This window comes from Panthera pardus, unplaced genomic scaffold, assembly GCF_024362965.1.
Source record: "Panthera pardus isolate Hobbes unplaced genomic scaffold, ASM2436296v1 HiC_scaffold_27, whole genome shotgun sequence".
NCBI lineage: Eukaryota > Metazoa > Chordata > Mammalia > Carnivora > Felidae > Panthera > Panthera pardus.
The window spans coordinates 115,213,826-115,235,560 of record NW_026526843.1 but is presented as its reverse complement, the minus strand read 5'-3'; the positions used below and the strand labels follow the sequence as shown (position 1 = coordinate 115,235,560).

General features: G+C 47.9%; 1 long non-coding RNA gene and 1 other non-coding gene across 2 annotated transcripts in view; both read left to right on the top strand.

The window, feature by feature from the left end:
- The window catches only part of LOC128773860 (uncharacterized), a 196,897-nt gene that overhangs the window by 155,429 nt on the left and 19,733 nt on the right, over nt 1–21,735 (top strand). The gene's annotated exons all lie outside the window — the stretch shown is intronic.
- On the top strand, nt 16,795–16,879 carry TRNAR-CCG (transfer RNA arginine (anticodon CCG)). Its single transcript has one exon. It is a non-coding gene; the product is annotated as a tRNA-Arg (tRNA).

The following is a 21,735-nucleotide window of genomic DNA, read 5'->3' as shown; positions in this document are numbered from 1 at the left end:
CAGAGGTTCTCATGCGTTACCTAATAACAGCGTTAAGCACGTGACATATCGGGCCCATGATATTTCGTTAGCAGCCCCTCCAAATGCTTGAAGATAGAGATGTTCCAGCAACAAGTTCTATTTTTGAAATACCAAATTGGAACTTGGAACTTATTATGAGACCGGATGCCTCTTCCATCTATCAATGCAAGAGTGAAAACAGCTGCCCTCTTAGAACGCGGGAGCTATGGCCAAACCATTTCTCCCCGTTCAAAGAAATTTGGCACCGTCTGGGATTTTTTTTTTTTTTTATCTTTAACATTCTAGCTTTAAAAGAATTGTAAAGAAAAAAAAAACAAAAAAGCAAAAACCAAAGCCATGGGCAACAACAAACCGCAGAACAGAAAATTCAATATATTAAAGAGCAAAGAAAGACGCTAAATTACCCTCGAAGGCTGCTTCTAGAAAAGGGGTCGGCCACCTATGGCCTGCATGTCAAAGCCAGCTCCCCCATCTGTTTTTATAAATGAAGTTTTTCTAGAAGACAGCCGCAGGCATTCATTTACATATTTCCTATGGTCGCTTCCATTTCACAGTGGCGGGGCTGAGTAGTCGAACAGAGACCTTCTGGCTGGCAAAGCCTAAAATATTTATTGTCTGGGCTCTTTGCGGGAAACGTTTGCCAGCCCTGCTCTTGATGATGTGGTAGGTGATACCGTACGAAATTGCCCACGTTTGGCAGTTTTCACCTACACTCGCATAGGGTTCACTCTCAAAAGCAGAGGGTAATTATTCCACTGGAAAGGGGCATATTTTTCTTGCAGGCCGTAACTCGTACTGACGCCCTGGGCTCAAAACAGAATTTCACAACGGCCGTGTTTATCAATAAAACCACTCCCTCGTCCACAGCAGAAAATAAAATCAAAACCATCCCTTCCTTTTTCCAGAAAGTGGACAAAGACTAGATTGCCTCACCGGTGTTGAAACCGAATTTTCTAGTGAAAGGTTTTGCAGCCCTCCTCAGACACAAATCCACCCCTGCCCCACCTATGAAATCTCTCTCAACTTCAGTTAGTCATGCGTGAGGACTTACTCTGAGTTCCCTCTGCCCACGCCACTTTATGCAAACTCCTCAATATCTACATTTCACGTACGAGATTGCACTAAATAGGTTTGCGTAATGTGGGTCATCGCTAACATAACAGACTATAAACCTCTGCTCCGAGGGCCTCAGGTTACACCACACCCAGAGCTGTCAATTTCCATCTTCCCCCAGAAAGATCCAGCCTGGTGAGCGGGAACGAGCTGAGGTGTGGGACTTAGGCCAACTTCCTTTGGGATTCTGGCACTACGTCTTAGCAGTTGCGTGAACTGGGGCACGTTTTGTAGCTTTGATGAGCCTCACTTGCCTGAACTGTAAAATGGGGCTGATCCCCGAAGGGTTCATAATTAGGGCAGCAAAGTGCCCGGCAATTAGCAGATAGTCGAGCCGCGTGAAATTGCGACCAAAAACAAATGGCAATAGCATGTCCTTTATTCTTTTTTTAAATAAATTTTTAAAAGTTTTTATTGATTTTCGAGACACAGAGCGCGAGCAGGGGAGGGGCAGAGAGAGAGGGAGACACGGAATCCGAGGCAGGCTCCAGGCTCTGAGCTGACAGCACAGAGCCCGACGCGGGGCTCGAACCCGCGGACTGTGAGATCATGACCTGAGCCGAGGTCGGACGCCTAGGTCAAATGGACACAGCGCCGTGTGCCACTTGGGGCTTCCAGTCAGGGTCTGGACCAGGGTGAGGCACGTTAAGGCCCCCGGGGTGCAAAATTGAAACGGCCCTCACGCTCGGGGGCAGACCCTGTCCTACCACGACTCGGAGAGCATGTGGTTTCTCAAGTTTTCCTCCTGAGGCAACTTTCTTGACCCTCCATATTTCCAGCTGTGCTGCAGGGCTCCCCTTATCTTGCTGAGAAATTCCTCGTCTCTTCAGCTCCGGTGCCTAAAAAAAACATCTCTTGGTTGACCCTTTCATAAATGAGTCATAGCAGATCGTAACGTTACACCCTCCGCAAAACGCTTGCTTCAAGAGAGGATTAAAATCTTAACTGAAAAGGCACGAAGGAAGTTTTAAGTAACATGTTCCATAGCAACATGAGTAGCATTCGGGCCAAAAGGAAAAAGAAAAACCTCCTTCGATCGGTCACAAAAGGACAAACAAGACCATGGAACAGTGGGCAAGAGACTGGAAGAGACACTTCACACACAAAAGAATATCTGAGAGGCCCGTAACCATGCTGCTATGGACTGAATGTGTGTGTCCCCCTAAAATTCACATGTTGAAACCGAATCCCCAGCATGATGGTATTTGGAGGCGAAGCCTTTGGGTGGTAGTGGTAGTGGTGCTTGCGTGCCACGAACGCGCCGGTAAGGGCGATGCTGACGACTCGGAAGGAAAAGAGGAGCGCTGTACGGAAAGCTTCAGCCTCGGAGAATCCCTAAGGAATCCAGAACAGAGTGGCAGCAGGCACACGGATGGCAAAGGCTGATGGGGTCTCGGGCGGAAATGAGGACCACGTGATCGGAAACCGGAGGAAAGGCCATCTCGTCCTAAAGCTGCCAAGAAGTCGGCTGACTGTGTGTGGTAGTGTTTAGTGCAAGGTCAAATTGGCAAGCGGTGAGACGGGACAGACAGCTGAGGCTCTCTGCGAGCCAAGTGCTGAAGGCGGGGCTTGCACCACCCCCCCCCTCCCCCATAATAAAATATGCGAAGAGAGAAAGGACTTCGAGACCCAACTGTTCAGCCAAAAGGAAGCAGAACTTAAAGATCTGGAGGTACGTGTTAGCACTAGTGGGGAATCCGCCCAGCAGACCCCTCCTGTCCCCTGTAGGAAGGTGACCTTGCCTGAAACAATCTACTTTTTGCTAGAAACTTCCTTTTCCTGCTCCTTTCTGCCTATAGATCCTTCCATGTTGTACAGCTTTTTGGAGTTCCTTTCTGTCTGCTACGTAGGACGCTGTCCAATTCATGAATCGTTGAATAAAGCCAGTGAGATGTTTCAAATGCACTCCATTGAATTTTGTTTCTTAACACCAGCAGAGCCTCAGGCTTCAGACGCCAACCCGGGACAGCTTGCGGGGGGGACCCAGGCCTGGAACCCCTGTGGGTCGTCACTCTGAGGGGTGGGGGCGATGGGGCCATACACAGAAACACTCTGTGGCAATAGAATTGAGTGGACGGCAGGTACACACAGTGACAGGCCTGGCTCACCGGATAGTGTCGAACCTCTGGGAGGCTGGGGGTGGCGTTTTGCAATTTCGTAACCCGAGTACTGATGACGCGAATGCGTTAAGTGTCCAACTCTTGGTTTCGGTTCCGAGTCACGATCTCACGGTTGGTGAGTTCGAGCCCCGCATCGGGCTCTGTGCGGACAGCGCGGAGCCTGCTTGGGATTCTCTTTCTGTCTCTGCCCTTCCCCTGCTTGCCCTCTATCTCTCTTTCAAAGTAAATAAGTAAATAAAAAGATTTTGAAAGCACCCACTTTCTGCGATGTATTAGAAGGTCAGAAGCTCCCAGTTCAGATCCTGACATCTGTAGTTCTGAAGTCCAGGCTCGAGGTGGAGTCACGTTCGCATACCTATTCCTCTGGTTCGGCAGTAGGCGAATTATGGCTTGCAGGCAAAATCCAGCCAGCCATCTTTTTTCTTTGCAAATAAAGCTTTACTGGGGCACAGACACATCCATTTACGTATGTGTTATCTGGGGCCGCTGTCACCAGACATCGCAGAGCTGAGTCGTTGTGACGGGAATCAATTACACGGTCCACAAAGCCAACAGGTCTGATTGATTGAGAAGCTTCTTGATACCTGCTGCGTCTCTCACCTCTCTAGGCTCTTCACCGTTTATCCTGCCTTCCCCTTGCCCGAGCCTGTGGATCAAATGCCTATTATCCCAATGCAGGCAAGCCCTGTGATTTTTCCGGACAGAAGACAGGTAGGACCAGGAACTTGCTGGTCATTGCCACGCTCTCAGACTGTTCATTTGGCTCATGACTAAGGTGCCTCTGAAGAGGTGATGGAAATTGATGACAATGGCAATTCAGGGCACGCAGGACACCTGCACACATTCGAGCCTCCAGGTGGACAGAGACCTATAAGTGCATGGCTTTTAGAAGAGGGCATCTGAACACAATCGTTTCGACTGCGGACTTCAACCCTACTGTAGCACACGATCAGAGATGGGCTCTGGGTTCCCACGGCTTAGGTTCCTTTAGCCAAGAGTACATGACACATGCCAGGTGTTTGGCAGTTTTATCTTGCTGCATGTGGTCACTTACATGGAAATCCAAAAATCATTCACTGTTATAATCAAGAAAATTGCCCCTGCCAGACACGTTAGAGACCTTCTTTTTTTTCTGAAGTGTTTTCTCTCCCCCATCTATAAGCAGCTATCTTTTGGGCATGATTTTTTTCTCAAGAAAGGAGACGTTGAAATGGAAGAAAACAGTTTGGAGAGAGAGGCTGTCCAGTGGTTAAAACTCGAAGTTTGGACTGAAAAAGTTGGCCGTGTTTCCTGCATTCTTCTAAGGATTTGCTCTGTGACCTTGGGTTCGCTTGGCCTATCTGGTCTTTCACCTGTAAAAAGTAAATTTTTGAAAAGTTCATGCTCACTCAACTTCCTCAACTGATCTAGGGAATGATAGTTGTTCATGTTCTTTTAGCTGTCTAGGTGAAACAGAGATGGAATCAACCCGTGACAAGGCCAGTACATTTCCACTGCCCGCACTTTGTCATAAAAAGATTTATGCCCATACTTGGTTGTAACTTGCACAGTGTCTTCGAGTGATGCAATTGCTGTTACCTAAGGGAGGTGAAGAAGATTCTGGGCAAAGAGAAGAAGCTCCTTTCGCGAGGGAGAGATTGTACAGAAGCACAAAGGGAAAGACCTTCTAAAATTATTTATTACGTCTTTGCTTTGCTTGTATTGGTTGAATTTTCAATTAAACCAGAAACGCATGGGGCGCCTGGGTGGCTCAGTGGGTTAAGCGTCTGACTTCAGCTCAGGTCACGATCTCACAGTACGTGGGTTCGAGCCCCACTCCGGGCTCTGTGCTGACAGCTCAGAGCCTGGAGCCTGCTTTGGATTCTGTGTCTCCCTCTCTTTCTGCCCATCCCCCACTCGCGCTCTCTCTGTCTCTCTTTGTTTCTCAAAAACAATAAATTTTTTTAAAAAAAGTTATTTTAAAAACTGGTGACTTAAAAAACATTATAAACCAGAAAAACATACCGAACACATATAATATTTCAGACACTGTCTTTGTGGATACAGAGAGATTTTAGAAGTCCTCTTTGTGAGATACAAAAGCTTTCAGTGTAAGAAACCACAGGTTCAAATTCGGTCTCCACCTTTTACTGGATAGATGACCTTGGGGAACCTACTTATTTTATCTAAGCCTTAATTTTCTCATCCAGAAAATGGAGCTAATCATCCATTATCCACCCATCCCTTAGCTTTGGAGTGAGAACGAAATGAAATACAGGATGTAAAGTACTCAGTAGAGTGCCTGGGAAGAAATCAGCAGTAAATATTAGCCTTGCAATGGTTGTTGTAATGTTAAAAAGCGTTTTCCAACTGAATCTACTTTTATTAAGAAAAGATTTCCAAAACACGGAACACAAATAGATTACAGTGGGCCCTTTCAATGGCATTCAAGAACATTACCTACAAGCCCACCTCAGGGGCAGCTCACGTAAGCAACTTTGTTTGCCTTATTATTTACTTGATTCCGACCCAAGTCTTTACAAAATTAAATGATAACTTGTGGACAATTGATACACTGAGAAAGTTTGTTGTCAGGTAGAGATGTAAATGATTTCTGTGTAACAGAAAAGTCTTAACGGTTTCATTACTCCTTCAGATATTAACCATTTTGTCTCCAACTTGGACATTGTATTTTGGCATACATGTTAGTTTTCCATAAGGCTGATAAGGTGTAGAGTCTCAAGATGTAGCGTTTCTAATGGAAACATGCAGATGTCTGCCTACCTACTACATGTGTATGTCTCGCAGTCAGCCCTTGATTTGTGAACTCAGCTCGTGGGAGAGCAAAGATTTTACATATGTTTCAGAAATCCTTTCCACAAGAGACCCATTTAGATTCAAAATGTCTGACAGTAACTGCCTTTTGATTGCATTGTCTAATCCATTTACATTTATAGTTATTCTCAATACGGTTGGATTTATCTCTGGCATTTTGTTTTGTTTTCCAAATGTCTCAGATATTTTTGTTCCTGTCTTCCACCTTTACTACATTCTGTGGTAGTAAGTGGATATTTTCTAGTGTGTAATTTTAATTCTTTCGATCATATTTTTACTGTTTCTCTCTTCTCTCTCTCTCTTTTTTCTTAGTGGATGCTCTAAGGTTTGCAAAGTACATCTGAACTTAAAATCCACTTCAGGTATACTAATTTGATCCCAGTAAGATATAAAAAACTGTTTTCCTGTATAGCTCCACCCCTCCCCCTATTCTGTGCCATTACTGCTAGACATATTATGTGTATATATGCTAGAAACCAAACAATATGTTGTTATAGTTATTCCTTTGTATAATCTCATGTCTTTTAAAGAAGCTGAGAGAAGAAAGGAGAGCAAGTATATATTTATAGAATTTGTTATATTAACCTTCTTATTTACCATTTTTGGTTCTCTTCATTTCTTCCTGTGGATTTGTGTCAGCACTTGGTGTCCTTTCCTTACTCCATATCCTCACAAAGTAACTTCTTTATAAGAAATGGACTTTATATATATATTTGGCTTCTTCAATGGCTTTTTTAAAAACTTTTTTTCAATGTTTATTTATTTTTGAGAGAGAGACAGAGCATGAACAGGGGAGGGTCAGAGAGAGAGGGAGACACAGAATCCGAGTCAGGCTCCAGGCTCCGAGATGTCAGCACAGAGCCTGACGTGGGGCTCGAACCCTTGAAGTGCACGATCATGCACTGAGCCAAAATCAAGAGTCAGAAGCTTAATCAACTGAGCCATCCAGGTGACCCTATAAGAAATAGGTTAAGCTTCTTGATTTCGACTCAGATCGTGATCTCATGGCTCATGAGTTCGAGCCCCGCGTTGGGGTCTGTGCTGACAGCACAGAATCTGCTTGGGATTCTCTCTCTCCCCTCTCTCTCTGCCCCTTACCCACTTGTGCTCTCTCTCAAAATAAAGTTAAAAAAAAACTTCTTTTAAGAAATAGACTTTATGGTTTCAGCCTCTGTGCGTGTGTGTGTAGTTCCAGAGAAATAAACATGTAGTTGATTCAGTTTAAGATCTTTGTCAATAATAAATTTTGACCTTACACCCACACACGGGAAGACAAATAGAAACATTTCTTATTATGACTTAATCCCACCCTAAATCCTTTCTCCTGTAAAACGTGTTTAAAACATGTAGAAATCAGTGGTCTTTTTTATGGACACTGTTTTATTCAGACAAACTTCAAGGGTTTAGGTAACCTGATAGAACATTCTTTGAGTCTTCAACCTAAAAGCTTTTCCCGGGAAAAGACAAAATGGTTTTTTGGAGGCTTCTGCCTTAATCAATTTTTCCTGACGTTGCTGGGAATCTTGATAGGCAAGTGCACTGTCCCTCAGCACAGGGTGACAAAAAAAATCTAGTTCCGGTGACAAATCGCCTGCTTTCTCCGAAAGAACGCCTGGGCTTCCAACTGTAGCAATTTACAGTTAGATGAAGAGGTGAGGGAAGGGAGAAAGTATCTCTTCCTTGGGCTAAGAGGCAGGAACTAATCCTAAGGGTTTGTCCTCACAGAGAGGCCACGCGGAGTGCCTCCTAAACTTCCATGTGTATACGAATGACCTGGAGCTTAGGTAAAATGCGGATTCTGATTCAATAGAGGGAGGGTTTTGCCCAGGAACCTGCAGTTGGAATAAACTCCCAGACAAAGCAGGTGTTGCTAGCGGTTGGGCGACCACACTTCAAGTAGCAAGCGTTAGTTAGAGCTCTTGTTCTCAAACTTCCAGCCCATTGTAATCACCTGGGGAGTTTTCAGAAATTCGCGGGGCCCCGGGCTCAAAGATTGTGATTTGATTGATTGTGATTGTGATAGTAATGGGCAGACGAGTTTAGGAATTACTGGGAAAAGTGATGGTGGCCGAGTCCCCAGCTCCGGATGAAACCGCCTCTTTGTTCTCTTTGGGCTGGTCTTCGTCATTGACACAATAATGAACCTACGAGTCTGCTTTTTATTACCGCCATGCATCAGCAATTCTCAATAATGTCAGTGATATAATACCCTTCCTAGGTGAGGGTGGCCCGCACCCATCACCCTGGCCCCTTGGTGACGTCATTGCTTTTTAGGCACTTTTCCTATGAGCTCTTAAAGCCCAGCTTGGCATCCAGGCTGGCCCCGAGCTGCAGACCGCTCTCTGCCCCGCAGAATTTGCTGCATATCTGCCGCTCCTCTGAGCTCTCCCTTCAGCTGCAGCTGTAACCATTCCATCACATGTTTTTCCCCAGCAGGTCACCACCTCTGACTCCCTCCTCTCCGCGCCTTTCTTGCCTTTCTTCCTGGCAGCCTCCCCACCCTCCCCAACTCCAGCCTAGGGCCTGCCTCCAAATCTCAGCTTTTCATTTTGGTTTCTTTTGTCCTACTTCCTGCTAGCTGATCCCCGGCCCCGGGAAATGAACATTTTCAGTGTTGCATAATTAACGCCGGATAAACTGTGAAAAAAGCGTGTGCATCCTTCGGTAACAAAGTGTGTTATTTAAAGTCACAAATGCAGGTCAGAAGCTGCTTCCAAACCGGTTTACTGGTTTCTGGTAGGGCACATTAGGCCTATAGTTATGCTTTGTTTGTTTTTAAAGCCACTTTTGCTTTGTTCGCTTTTGCTTCACTCTCCTTCCTCAAGGCCAAACACACCTAAGTTCAGGTTTCTGGGGTGTAGGGAAAACTCCCACATCGTGAAGGCTAATTTGCCAGTATATTCTCCCTATCATCTTGATTATGCATCAGAATAGATCAGGAGAGGAATAATATGTCAGGTGTTAAGAAAAATGACCTAAATCTCAGAATAAAGGCCAGGAGCGTTCAGGACGTCCTTTCATTGCCACGGCCAGCCCAGGACTACGTAACTGGCTATAGAAGATATCTTTGTTTGACTTGCTATTTACTATTCATTAAACAAGAACCCAGATGATGTGAAGTTATGTGTTAACGTGTATATTTTGTCTAGAAGAAATGCAAATCCTTTCTGACTGGTGGAAAAGATCACCCCAAGGGTCATAGTGTTATTGCCCTGTAGGGATGGGGCGGTATCGTGTGCAATCTAGCCATCTCATTCAAACATCCTTCTTTTTTTTTTTTTTTAAGGTTATTTATTTATTTTTGGTGGGGAGGGGCAGAGAGAGAGAATCCCAAGCAGGCTCCGCTGTGAGCACAGAGCCTGACACGGGGCTCGAATTCACAAACCACGAGATCATGCCCTGAGCCGAGATCAAGAGTCAGACGCTTAACCGACTGAGCCACCCAGGCGCCCCAAACAGCCTTCTTTTTTAATGCCTATAAATACGCAGTTCCTCCAACGCTCCTTGCGATACCTTTACTGTCTCGTTGAGCCCGTCGTTAACGACTTGCAGAAACTTTCTGGAAATCCTACTTTGAACAGAGGCCAGAAAAGCCAGCTGTGGGGAATGAAGCGCATCGGGGTCCTTCAGTGCAGCTGTTCTAACCTTTTCATAGAGCCCCACGCACCGCCCCCCCCCCCCCTTGCAGAGTTCTTTTTTCCACCTATACTAGCAACTAGTGACCTGGAGAAGGCCAGCCCCCCGGGGAGTTCTAACAGCAAACCCAGGAGAAACCCGAGCCTCGTGAAGGGGAGCACGCTTCGCCATGAAATTTGTTGGCAATAAAATATTTGAACAGCTGGGGCCCTGCGCGGAGTTCTGACATTGGCTATTTTATACAAAGGAGTCCTTTTTTGGTTCTCCCCGCTCCGAAAAGGGAAAGGTCTTTTCATGTTTGTATTGAAAAAGTCGTCACTAGCCCCACTAGGTCAGCCACGCTGCTTGTGTTCTGGCTTCTTGAACACCGTTCCTTGTCCTTAACTATGTGTTTGCAATCGCCTGGCATGCATTTAAGTGGGTTTTTCTGATAGAAGAGGCATTTCGCTTTCTGAAGATATCATAAGGCACGTTTGTCTCTTCGTTGGTCGTCAGGCTGCTGTCTGCACTGTGGTCCCCTGCTTGAAGGGCTATGTTGCCTTCATCTGGCTCTGAAGTGTTGGCCGTCAAGGCAACAGCCGCTGGGGAGGCAAAGACTGTTGATCACAGTCATTCCGATCTCGAAATTCAAGGCATTTCCGTTTTGTTTTGGTTTGAAATATTAAAGTGACCGGGTGAGAACATACATGAAAAGCTTATTGAAAACAACAGTCTCCTTTGCTAAGAACACCCGGAGTCGTTCCGTGCTTTGGGAAGTCTTTAGCAAAGCTGTTTTGCAGATCTTGGCAGAAACGCAGAAGGATTAGCCAGGGCGTAGACCAGTGCCGTCGTCGTAGTTGCTGGTTGAATTTTCTTAAATAATAAAAGCAACTGAAATGGCCCATTTATAGATACATAATTGATTTTGCCTTAGTCTAAGAATGCCTATGCCAGAATAAATGTAGAAAGCAGAGCTGAGGAATGGAGGTCAAGGATTTTACTGAGACCGTTCTGTGGGACCAAGCTGTACCTCCTTCCAACCTTGTCCCCGAAAGAGGCGTTTTGATCAGAGGTCTCTTACCCCTGCGGGCAGTCCCCCACTCAGAGATGTGTTCACTGGACACTCACTGCCTTCTGAGATGGTGACAGGCTAGTCTCTTTCCCCCTGGCTTTCTCTGGCTCCCCCTCTTCCCCCATCGTAGTGCTATTTGTCAGGAAAGAAACAGAAGAATGTCAAGACCTTAAACTTGCAGTGTTTTCCTTAACTGCCTTTAATGCTGGTTATTTTGCAAGAGGTTGAGAAAATCTCCCCCCCAAAATTGCTGCTTCCTCCTGGACGTATTAGTCCAGGCTTTTTTCCCTTGCGTTTTCCAGAAACTTCCGTCTTCAAAGAACTGAACACTCACGCTCCCTCTATCAAGTTCCGGGTCCCCTCTGGGTTTCCTGCTGCTTTTGATACTCAAATTACTTGTTGTCCTGCACAAAGACCTTCACTTACCGCTTCGAATTGGATTCGATTCGTCAGGGCTGTTATTCACCAAAGACGAGGGACTCATCTGTTTTTCCCAGTTGCCCCACCACCAAGCTAAGATTAATGGCCCCACGGAAATTGCAGCTCTGTTCCTTTATCTGCAGTCTGGAAGTTCTGACCCCATAACACAGGTGATGGAAGCCAGTGGTAGCAAATAAACCAGCAGCGGGTGGGTCAAGTTCATTAGAGTAGCTTGCTTTGTTGTGTTTGTCTTGAACCCTTGGCATCTTGGCTCTGCTGCCTCCAGTTTGGAGGCACCCCTGCCCTGGCCCCCCCCACCGGGGCCTCTCCCCCTTCCTCAGAGCAAGCTGCTTGCTGGTTTAGTGGAGTCTCCCCCGCTCTCCCCCCCCCCCACCCTGCTCTCCCTTCTCACAAGCCTCTGGGCCTTTCTTTCGGGGAAGACCTGGTTTTCTCCCTCTCCCCTGAGGCCTAGAGGAAAGGTCGACCTCCTTCCTTCCGGGGCACTGCGTGTCAGCGTCTACACCGTCAGCGTCTACACCGCTCGCCAGCGTGGCAGCCACGTACCACACGGTAACTATTGAGCCCTCCAAACGTGGCCAAATACGTCAATACGGTTTACGGGTTATATGTTGAAATGACAATGACAATATTGGGTGCACACTGGCTTAAACAAAATGCATTATTAAAATTACCCACCATTTTCCTCGCACTTTTTCTTTTAACGTGGCCACTAGAAATGTAACACTGTATTCGTGGCTTGTGTTTGTGGCCCCTTTCTATTCCCGTTGGGCAGCGACGGTCCCCTCACCCGGCATTTCTCTGCCTTTGCAGGTCACCCCATTCGGTGCGAGGCCTTTTTCCACCCGCAACGGCTCCCGGACGCTCCTCGGTCGGCCTCTGGGCTGAGAGGACCGCTCTTCTCCAATCCCTTTCCAAACCCTCGGCCAAGACCCTTGGGCGCAATGCGAGGAGGCCAGGGGGCAGCAGTCCAGGGCAGGTGGAGGTGGAAGGTGCCTTTTAGGACCAGATGACAGAGCTGCAGGAGGCCAGGGCGGCGAGGCTGTGGAGGGGTGACGGGCACTGAGTGAGCACGCTGCGGAGGACCGGATCGTGGTGGGAAACGAGGATGCGCCGATGATGCGGCTACAGGGGTCCTGGGAGTTAAGGCTGCAGCCCCCCGGGGTCCCTGGGCGGGTTCAGTGGGTTAAGCGTCCGACTCTTGTTTTCGGCTCAGGTCGGGATCTCGCGGTTCGTGCGTTCGAGCCCCGCATCGGGCTCTGTGCCGACAGCTCCGAGTCGGCTTGGGATCATCTGTCTCCTCTCGCTGTCCCTCCTCTGCTCACGCTCTTTCTCTCTCTCTCTCTAAATAAATAAATAAATAAACATTAAAAAAAAAAACTTTACATTAAAAAAAATAAAAAGGCTGCAGTCCTGCCAGCCTCAGAGGCAGGAGTAGGATCTTGGGGGCGAAGATAGGGCACCGGGGCTGTGACAGGAGGGGGGCGGGGTGCTTAGTGGTCTCAGCCCCCAAGCTGGGTCAGTCCTGACCCTGGTCACGCGTCTCTAAGAGCACCCCCTGGGCACCGGCAGGGGCGCGGGGCCAGAGAACTTGCTAATGGGTCCCAGCTTGTGCAAAGGTCTGCACGTCGGCTCCTTGACGGGTGAGCTGCTTTCGCCCGAAAAACTTGAGCGGGAACAATGACCCACGTCACCTGCCTCCAGGCCGGCTGGCTTGCCAGGGCAAAACACTGGACGTTTATTAAAAGGGAAAGCTCACTTTCCAGTAAACGCCTTGCTTGTCAGAACCTTCTCTCCACCTTTCGGTGACAAGAAATCCAGGGTAACGAGCAGTTACAGAGCCCGTGTATTTTCTTTGCTCCTGGAACCCAAAGACAAAATGGGGGGAGGACCCTCTCAGCTCAAGGATGCTGCAGACCTTTGGGGGGCACCCGGGACCTGTCGTTTAGACGGCAGGCGGCTCCGTGCCCGTGTGCCCGGGACTAGCACACCCACCCCTGTTGCCTTTCACGGCCACATGCGGAGGGGACGCTCCGAGAGGAGAAATGCCTCACTCCAAAAAAGAAAAATCAGCACTGGGATGAAGTTTAGTTTATAAAGAAAATTAAGGCAAAGGGGCGCCTGGGCGGCCCAGTCGGTTGAGCGTCCGACTTCGGCTCAGCTCAGGATCTCGCGGTTCGGGGTTCGAGGCCCGCGTCGGGCTCTGCGCTGACAGCTCGGAGCCTGGAGACTGCTCAGGATTCTGCGTCTCCTTCTCTCTCTGCCCCTCCCCCACTTGGGCTCTGTCTCTCAAAAATACATAAATGTAAAAAAAAAAATATTAAAAAATTAAGGCAGATTCTCCCCACCGAGCCAAGGCCAGATCATTACTTGGAGATTTTTCAGCTCACAAGATTACATGGGGAGCTCAAAACAAAAAGCAAAAAACAAAAAACAAAACACCCACAGCAAAGAGCTGCACCCCCCCCCACCCCCCGCAGAGCCTGATTTAATTGGCCTGTTTGGGGGCGGGGGGGGGGGGGTGTTTGAGCAGTCCCAGGTGGTTTCAATTTGCAGCCAAAAAGAAATTGATCAATTTCTCTAGAGCCGGTGGTTCCCAGCGAGATCACCTTGGAAGGGCTTGATCGAGTGCTGATTGCTCGGTCCCACCCCCAGAATTGCTGGTGAGGCCAGAAAACTTGCATTTCCAACCAGATCCCAGGTGATGTTGATGCTGCTGGTCCCCGGAAGGCAGGGGACTTCCAGTTTCTTCTCTGAGGTGGACGGGGCTAGTAAAAGCATGGCTCACACCCTTGCGATACCGAAAACACAGCGAAACTACAAGTTTCTGCTTTCCTTGGATCTATCAAATGTCTGAGCTGCAGGGTGAACAACTACCCCAGAATGGAAGAAAGGACAGACATCTGCAGCAAGGGACGGGGACGTCAGACCTTCCTTACTTGGGGCAGATGCTCTACGAATTTGCTAGAATTTTTTTTAAGTGTGTTTTTAAAATTATTTTTATTGAGGTCTTACGTGGGCTTGGGGCCACAGTTTGAAATTCATTTGGAGACAAGGTCCCCCCTTCCCCCCCACTCCCGTTCTGCCACTTCCGGTTTCCCCAAATGACAGCCAGGCCATAGGGTGGGAATGAGGGGGGAATATGAATAGCCCCCAGGCCTCCCATTGTATCAGGGTCCCTGAAGCCGGGAATGAAACTGAATGAGTTTGAACAGCTGAAGGTAGCCCCTAGTTTGGGGTCCCAAAAGGGCCAGCTGGGGGGAACCCAGTCAACAGGCACCCACGCTAATTGTTGCCAATGGTATTCGTGCCAACAAGATACCTGAAGCCCTAGGATGGGGCCAGCCAGGATGGATCCATGGGGATTCTTTTTGCTAGCAATTTCTACCACTGGCAGGCCTGACCCTTTGCAGATCAGGGGACATCCCTAGAGTTTCTCTGTCCCGACAGTGTTTGCTCTCTAGGGTCATCCCATGCACCACCTCACCATACACTCAACCTGTTTCCTTACAAAAAAAGAAGCCGAGTAAATACAGTCTCTTAAAAATTGCCCATCGCTGGGCCACGCCCATCACTTTTTCTATACGTACAAGTTTTCCCCTGGCGGGTCTGAGATAAATCTGGAATGTCACGGAAAGCTCTGCATTCTGAAAATGTTTTTACTGGACTTTCTGATTCTTTCATATAAAGCTCATGAAAGTATATTAGTTTTCTTTCCTGGGGACTTTGGGATAACACGAAAGAATTCAATGGAAAAAATGCTCATCTTCCCGAAAATGCCAACAACCAAGATTTGCTGCTGCTTAATGAGAGGCCAATAGAAGTCAGACTAGCTGGAGGAGAGAAGGGTAATTCTTCATCTACTTTATGTTCCTTATTCTTGTAGCTTCGCTTTCAGGATTTGTCCGTCTCTCTGTAGCCTGTACTGACTGGAAAGATGCCCGACTCCATTCTTCCCCTCAAAATCTGTGCGGCCAATTTCTCCTTCCTATGAATCCTTTGCTGCCTAAACCATCCTTTTCCTACCACACACCAGGAACCCAGGGAGAGATGTAGACCCTGAATTAAGAAATGCTCCCTCCTTAGTTGTCACCCTAAAATAAACTTTCTAGAATTTCCAGTAATTCACCAGTAATTTATGGTGAATTCTTGGTATTCTCTCGAATCATTCACTGTCACTCCTCCTCCCTTCAAGCTAATTGTATCATTTGGAGAGGAATCAAACCCATTTTCCAAATATCTGGGGTTGTGAGTCTTCCAAATTTATCCACAAACTGAAATACTATCAATCCCATAGATTGTCCTTGGTCTTGCCAACCTCGGTTTGGATCTACCGGAGGAGTCTCACATCTAGAATCGTTAACTGGACAACTGTGACCCTGATTCCCAGTTCCATACCCTGGTCTCCACACAAACTGCCCAACGTACAGATTCACATTGAATCTGAGAACTCTCTTGGAACTGGCCAACTTCTCCCCACCAGTAATTAACCCGGGGCCAAATCGGATGTCCTGGGCTGGCATTGACCTCAAGCTGACCCTTTGTGTCTCCTCTCATCTCAACCCCAGCTGGTACGCAAGATGGGAGTGCAACAAGAGAGGCCTGGGCTGAAACCACCTGGAATAACTTCCCCCCACACTTCCCTGGCAGTGGGCTCGACTTGAAGGAGACGATTTATCTTTGTGAGTGAGAAATCATCCAGCGCACATGTGGCTTTCACCAAAGATAAGCATGACCTATGATTTCTTTTGCTAGAACATTCACATGCATTTTCTAAAAGCCCTTGAATGCCCCCAGAGCCGAAAGCCTCATGTCCCAGGAGAATAAATATGTATCTACCCACAACCACAGTCCTTCACACACACACACACACACACACACACACAAGTAAGTCACAGAACAGTATCACTGCACAGGAAAGGGATTACGTTAGTGAAATGCTAAACCGAGTATCGGTGTCCATTTGCTTATTCTTGTTGGGATTAAACTGAAAGCTGTTTATCTGCCGCGAGTCGCACAGGGATATATCCTGCCTTGGCTTTTGAAATAGATTCTTGGCACAGTTTCATTGTTAGGGATACAGGATCCAAGACAAAAAAGAGATTGTCCTTAAGGAGTATACAAGAGTTATGGTCCTCAGATCTTTATCTGTCTCGATGTTTTGAAAGCTTGCTTTAAGAGAAATAACATGGGCCCAGAGTGGAAGGAGCAGAAGGAAGAGGAAGCTGAGAGAACAGCCAGGAAGCTGGGGGCTAGCAGCTGCCGAGTAGGGGAATACAATTAGACAACAGTTACAAACACACGAGTGTAAAATCACAGCGTGTCCGAGCAGAGCGGGGCGGTGCTGAGTCCACACTGCTTGTGTGGGAAGGACAATCAAAAGTCGTTCGTGGAAACTTCACGAAGACGAATCCATCAGGGCACGGTCTCACGGTTCGAGAGTTCGAGCCCGGCGTTGGGCTCTGTGTGGACGTGCAGGGAGCCGGCTTCGGGCCCTCTGTCTCCCCCTCTCTCTGCTCCTCCGTTCGTATTCTCTCCCTCTCTCTCAAAAATAAATAAACATTAAAAAAAAAAAGTTAAGAATCAGAGTAAAGGCGGGGCGCCTGGGTGGCTCAGTCGGTTGAGCATCCGACTCCGGCTCGGGTCATGATCTCGTGGTTCGTGGGTTCGAGCCCCGCGTCGGGCTCTGTGCTGACAGCTCCGAGCCTGGAGCCTGCTTCGGATTCTGTGTCTCCTTCTCTGTCTGCCCCTTCCCCACTCATGCTCTGTCTCTCTCTATCTCTCAAAAATGAATAAATGTACAAAAAAAGAATCAGAGTAAAGGCGACACACTCACCTTAGACATTTGCTCTTTGAATACAGACGTCTTTCTCTTTTGTGTTGATTTGCTTTCCTCCCGGGGCCTGTCGCTGTCCAAATCATGTGTCAAGAGTATGCCTTAATGGGGAACATTCTGCTAAAAAAAGAGCCTTTTGGTAAGTCTTTTTCACCACCCAACGGATAACATGCTTGGACTGCATTAAAATCAGTTCGATCATTTAATAAAATTATTGAGTCCATAATACATACTAGACCCCATCCTAATCACCGGGCACAAGGCAGCAAATAAAATAGAAATCCCTTCTCTTGAAGTTTATATTCTAGTGGTGATAGGAGAGAAAATGGGACGGGGGTAGGGAACACCAGCGGTCACGGCGATCGTGCAATTTTATAGAGGTCGGTCCACGGGGGTGATGTTCGCAGAGGTGTTTGAGCAAAAAACTGGAGGAGAAGAAGGAAAACGGTGGATGTGTGGGGCGGCATACTCCTGGGGAATGAAGCAGCCGGCATAAAGGCCGCACAGTAAGAGCCTGCCTGTGCGATGGCAGAGGGCATGGAGGCCAGGGGGCTGCAGGAGTGAGGGAGGAGGCAAATTATACTTTGAAACCATAATTAAAATTTCACGGGGCGCCTGGGGGGCTCAGTCGGTTAAGCGACCGACTCTTGATTTCGGCTCAGGTCGAGATCTCACGGTTCGTGAGTTCGAGCCCCGCATTGGCCCCTGCACTGACCTTGCAGAGCCTGCTTGGAATCTCTCTCTCTCTCTCCCTCTCTCTCTCCCTGTCTCTCTCTCTCTCTCCGCCCCACCCCTAGTCGTGCTTTCACTCTCAAAATAAAGACACTTGAAAGATTTTTCAAAAAAGTGTTCTTTCTCAACGTGATTCGTAACAAAATCAATTTCCTGATTTTTTCCTTCTCCACTTCGCCATCCAGACAACATATGCGATTTGAGGTGTCAGCTGTATGCTCACACGCCCATCATGTTTCCTTTTAAGAAGAAAGATTAGTAGCTAGAAAAGGTTGCGGGTTTTTTTTCCCTGAAGTTTATTTACTTCTCTAGAGGGGGGTGGGGGAGAGAATCCCAGGCAGGCTCCGCGCTGTCAGCGCAGAGCCCAACTCACAAACCATGAAATCGAAGTCACAAACCATGAGATCGTGACCTGAGCCGAAATCAAGAGTCGGACGCTTAACCGACTGAGCCACCCAGGCGCCTCTGAAAAGATTGGTGTACCAAATAGGGAAAAAGCAAACTGAACAATGACATTTATTTCAATGGTCTCGTCAAAAGTGAGGAACAACCTCCAAGTCCAATAATAAGTGGTTATGTATGGAAGGCAGGATAATGGCCACCCTGAGGTCTGCGTCCTAATTCCTGGGGCCTGCGAATATGTCACCTGACATGACCGGGGGTTGGGGGGCGGGGTGGGGCTGCGTGGGATGAAGGTTGCAGGTGGAATTAAGATTGCTACTCAGGGAGATTACTGAACGCCCCCTCCCACCCCGATGCTCCCGCAGTCGTAAGGGTTCTTAAAAGTAGAAGCCGAAGAAAGGCACAGAGAGAAGCAATGTTTTTGGCTTCGAAGGTAGAGGAAGGGCCACCAGCTGAGGAACGCAGGTGGCTTTCAGAACCTGCAGAGGGCAAGGAAATATTCTTTCTGGAGCCTCCAGAAGGAACGCAGCCTTGCGGACACCTGGGCTTTAGTCCAGTGAGACCCACGTCGGATGGCTGCACTCCTGAATGGTCACATAATAAATCCGTGTTGTTTTCAGCTCTTCAATCTGTGATTTGTTATAGCAGCAGTGGAAAACTAATATGGTAAATCAATATGGACTGGGTACTTAAGGGTGTGCCATGCGGGCCTTTAAATGTGTACGAGGCGTGGGGCGCCCGGGTGGCTCAGTCGGTTGAGCATCCGACTCCGGCTCGGGTCATGATCTCGTGGTTCGTGGGTTCAAGCCCAGCATCGGGCTCCGTGCTGCCAGCTCGGAGCCTGGAGCCTGCTTCGGATTCTGTGTCTCCCTCTCTCTCTGCCCCTCCCGCTACGCACGCTCTGTCTCTCTCAAAAATAAACGTTTAAAACCATTAAATAAATAAATGTGTATGAGGCCCATGTGGTAACATGGAAAACTTTTAGGATCCACGTTTGAAAAGCGCTACGTAGACACGTATACACGGAGGGGTTAAAACCACGTGTGAAAAACAAAGAGACAAAAACTTCGGTGGATATCCAATCTGGGGGAAGATTCGCGACAAGGTGAACAACGGGGAGTGGGAGTGACATGATGATGCGGGTTCTTTGTTTTTTTCTTTCGCCGTCTATAAATTCTTTCAAACTTCCTTTATGGGCCTGTATGGAGCGAATATGAAAATTAAGTTTTAGGTTGACTTGCGAGGGTAAAAATCCCATTCGGAGAACCGTAACGATACGTGGTGCCCGGACGGAACACCAGCAATCGTGACATCCGTGGGGAGAGGCTCGGATTGCGTATGGGAGAGGCAGCTGGGGGACCGAGGCTGCCTGGGGCCGGGACAGAAGGAGGTGGGGGTCGGACGAAGACTTTTGAAGGAAAGCACACACCCAAGGCACGCTTTCAAAGGACTTCGGCACGTCGCAGATCGGGTGAGTCCCTGTTACCCTACATCTTCAGCAAAACTGCAACGTATCCACGTTTGAGTGGATTTCATGGGCCACACGAAGAAACGGGACGAGAGATGCGTAGCCCTTGTAGATGGGGAAAGAGCCGAGATCTGAATCGCGCGTCCCTTCAACTTTGCTCTGTCGCCAGCGCCACCCAGGTGGACGTTCACTGCCCTGCTGGCCCTCTCTCCTTCCCGGGGTGAGTCCTGGCTCCCATGTACCGCGGGGTGCCTTACAAAATAGCAAACGTTCCCAGGGCCATTTCGCTACCTCGAGTTGCGTTCTGTGTATACAGCCGGCCTAGAAGCCCGCCCTTGGGTTACTTGGGGCTTTGCCAGCTTGTTGCAAAGCAACCGCTAAACCCTGAGAGCCTCTGGAAAGCTCCTCGCCGCTGACGTTCCCTGGGCACCCAGCAGCTACTCATTCCCCAGGGTGAGGTGGTTTCTGAGCCGGGGACCTGCAGCTCTTCAGAGGAGTCGAGGCACTCGGGCTGTCCCCACGAGCCCAGAAGATGCTGGGAAGGAGAGCTTGTTAGAGAACCCATCGAGGATTCCGTAGCCCCCAGGGTGCTCTGGAGAGCTGAACAAGCTTAACTCCCCCAGACGCTCCAGAAACCGTTCAGAACTCCCGAGGTGCCTGGGATCGAAAACAAGGAGGCTTCCCCAGAGGTCTTCTGGGTCAGAGCCAACTTCGTTCACAGTGGTCTGTCCAGAGTGGCAATAGCTTTTTAGGTGGTGTTCTCCGGGCTCGATGAATACAAGCTCCCTCGGGGTCAGATGATATCCTAGGGGTCTAGTGTCTGCGGTGGGTGGCAAAACTTGTTGCCAAAACTTGTTGGGGAAGGAGCAATGGTGACGTGAGCCTGCGTGTGCGTGCGAGCACACGCTCACGGGTGTCCACGTGCGCACATATGTATGCACTCGTGCCTGTTGGGCAGGTGGGAGTGGATCCAGATTTTGTGGGCCTAACATGTGATTTTGAGGGCCCCCCCCATTTTAAAATTTTTTAATGTGTATTTGTTTTTGAGAGAGAGAGAAACAGAGTGCAATCAGGGGAGGGGCAGAGAGAGACAGGGAGACACAGAATCCGAAGCAGGCTCCGGGCTCCGAGCTGTCAGCACAGAGCCCGACGCGGGGCTCGAACTCGAGAACCGTGAGAACATGCCCTGAGCCGCAGTCGGACGCTTCACCGAATGAGCCACCCAGGCGCCCGTTGAGGGCCCCTTGTTAGAAAAAGGAACACGACATTCCGAGTTCAAAATTAGTTGTAAAAATTCAAATACAGATTTGGAATGAGAAAAAAAAAAAAAAGATTGCAACAAATTACAAATAGAATAAAAGCTCGCAAATTCCAAAAGCATCACAAAATCTGGAAAAATAGCATACGTTGGTTAACTCCCTCGCGCACCTCTACAACATTTTTTCCTGCATTTTTAAACTGCATTTCCTGTGACCAGTTGTTCAAATGACAATGCTTTTGTCATGTTTTCTGTCACAGAAATTGAAAGTCTTTCCTCTGTCTAGCACGCTTGGTTAATTTTTTAAAACTCTTGATAGTTGAGAAATTGATTTTCAGCTTCCCAATTCATTTTCAAGTTGACATGACATTCACTGCCAAAAACGTCGCATACATTTTTAGACTCTGTTCCCAAATGCGGAAAACCTATCCAATTTCTTGCATGTACGAGCTCTCAGATTTCAGGGCATTTCAAGTTTCCTTGTACAGAAACTGATCTTAAACATTCTTTGAACTGATGACCCTCATTGAACGATTTGGCATTAATGTCCTTGCTTAGCGGTATACCGCTTCTGTGTTAATCATGGTCGGTGTTAGGATTTCGTATCGGATTGGCAAGAAATTTCATTTTCTTCATCTGTGCTTATAGGATTCACTTCTTTTCATTAGCTGGATTAGCAAACAACCCAAGTGCCTATTCATTACTGCTATTCAAAATTTATTTCTTCCTTTTCAGGAAAGGATTTTGTTGTGATCCAAAGGAAATTGATTTTGTCGTGATCCAAAGGAATCCTTCAATCGTAATTCCTTTCTCCGTATCACTATCACTTCTGTTGATTTCAAATAT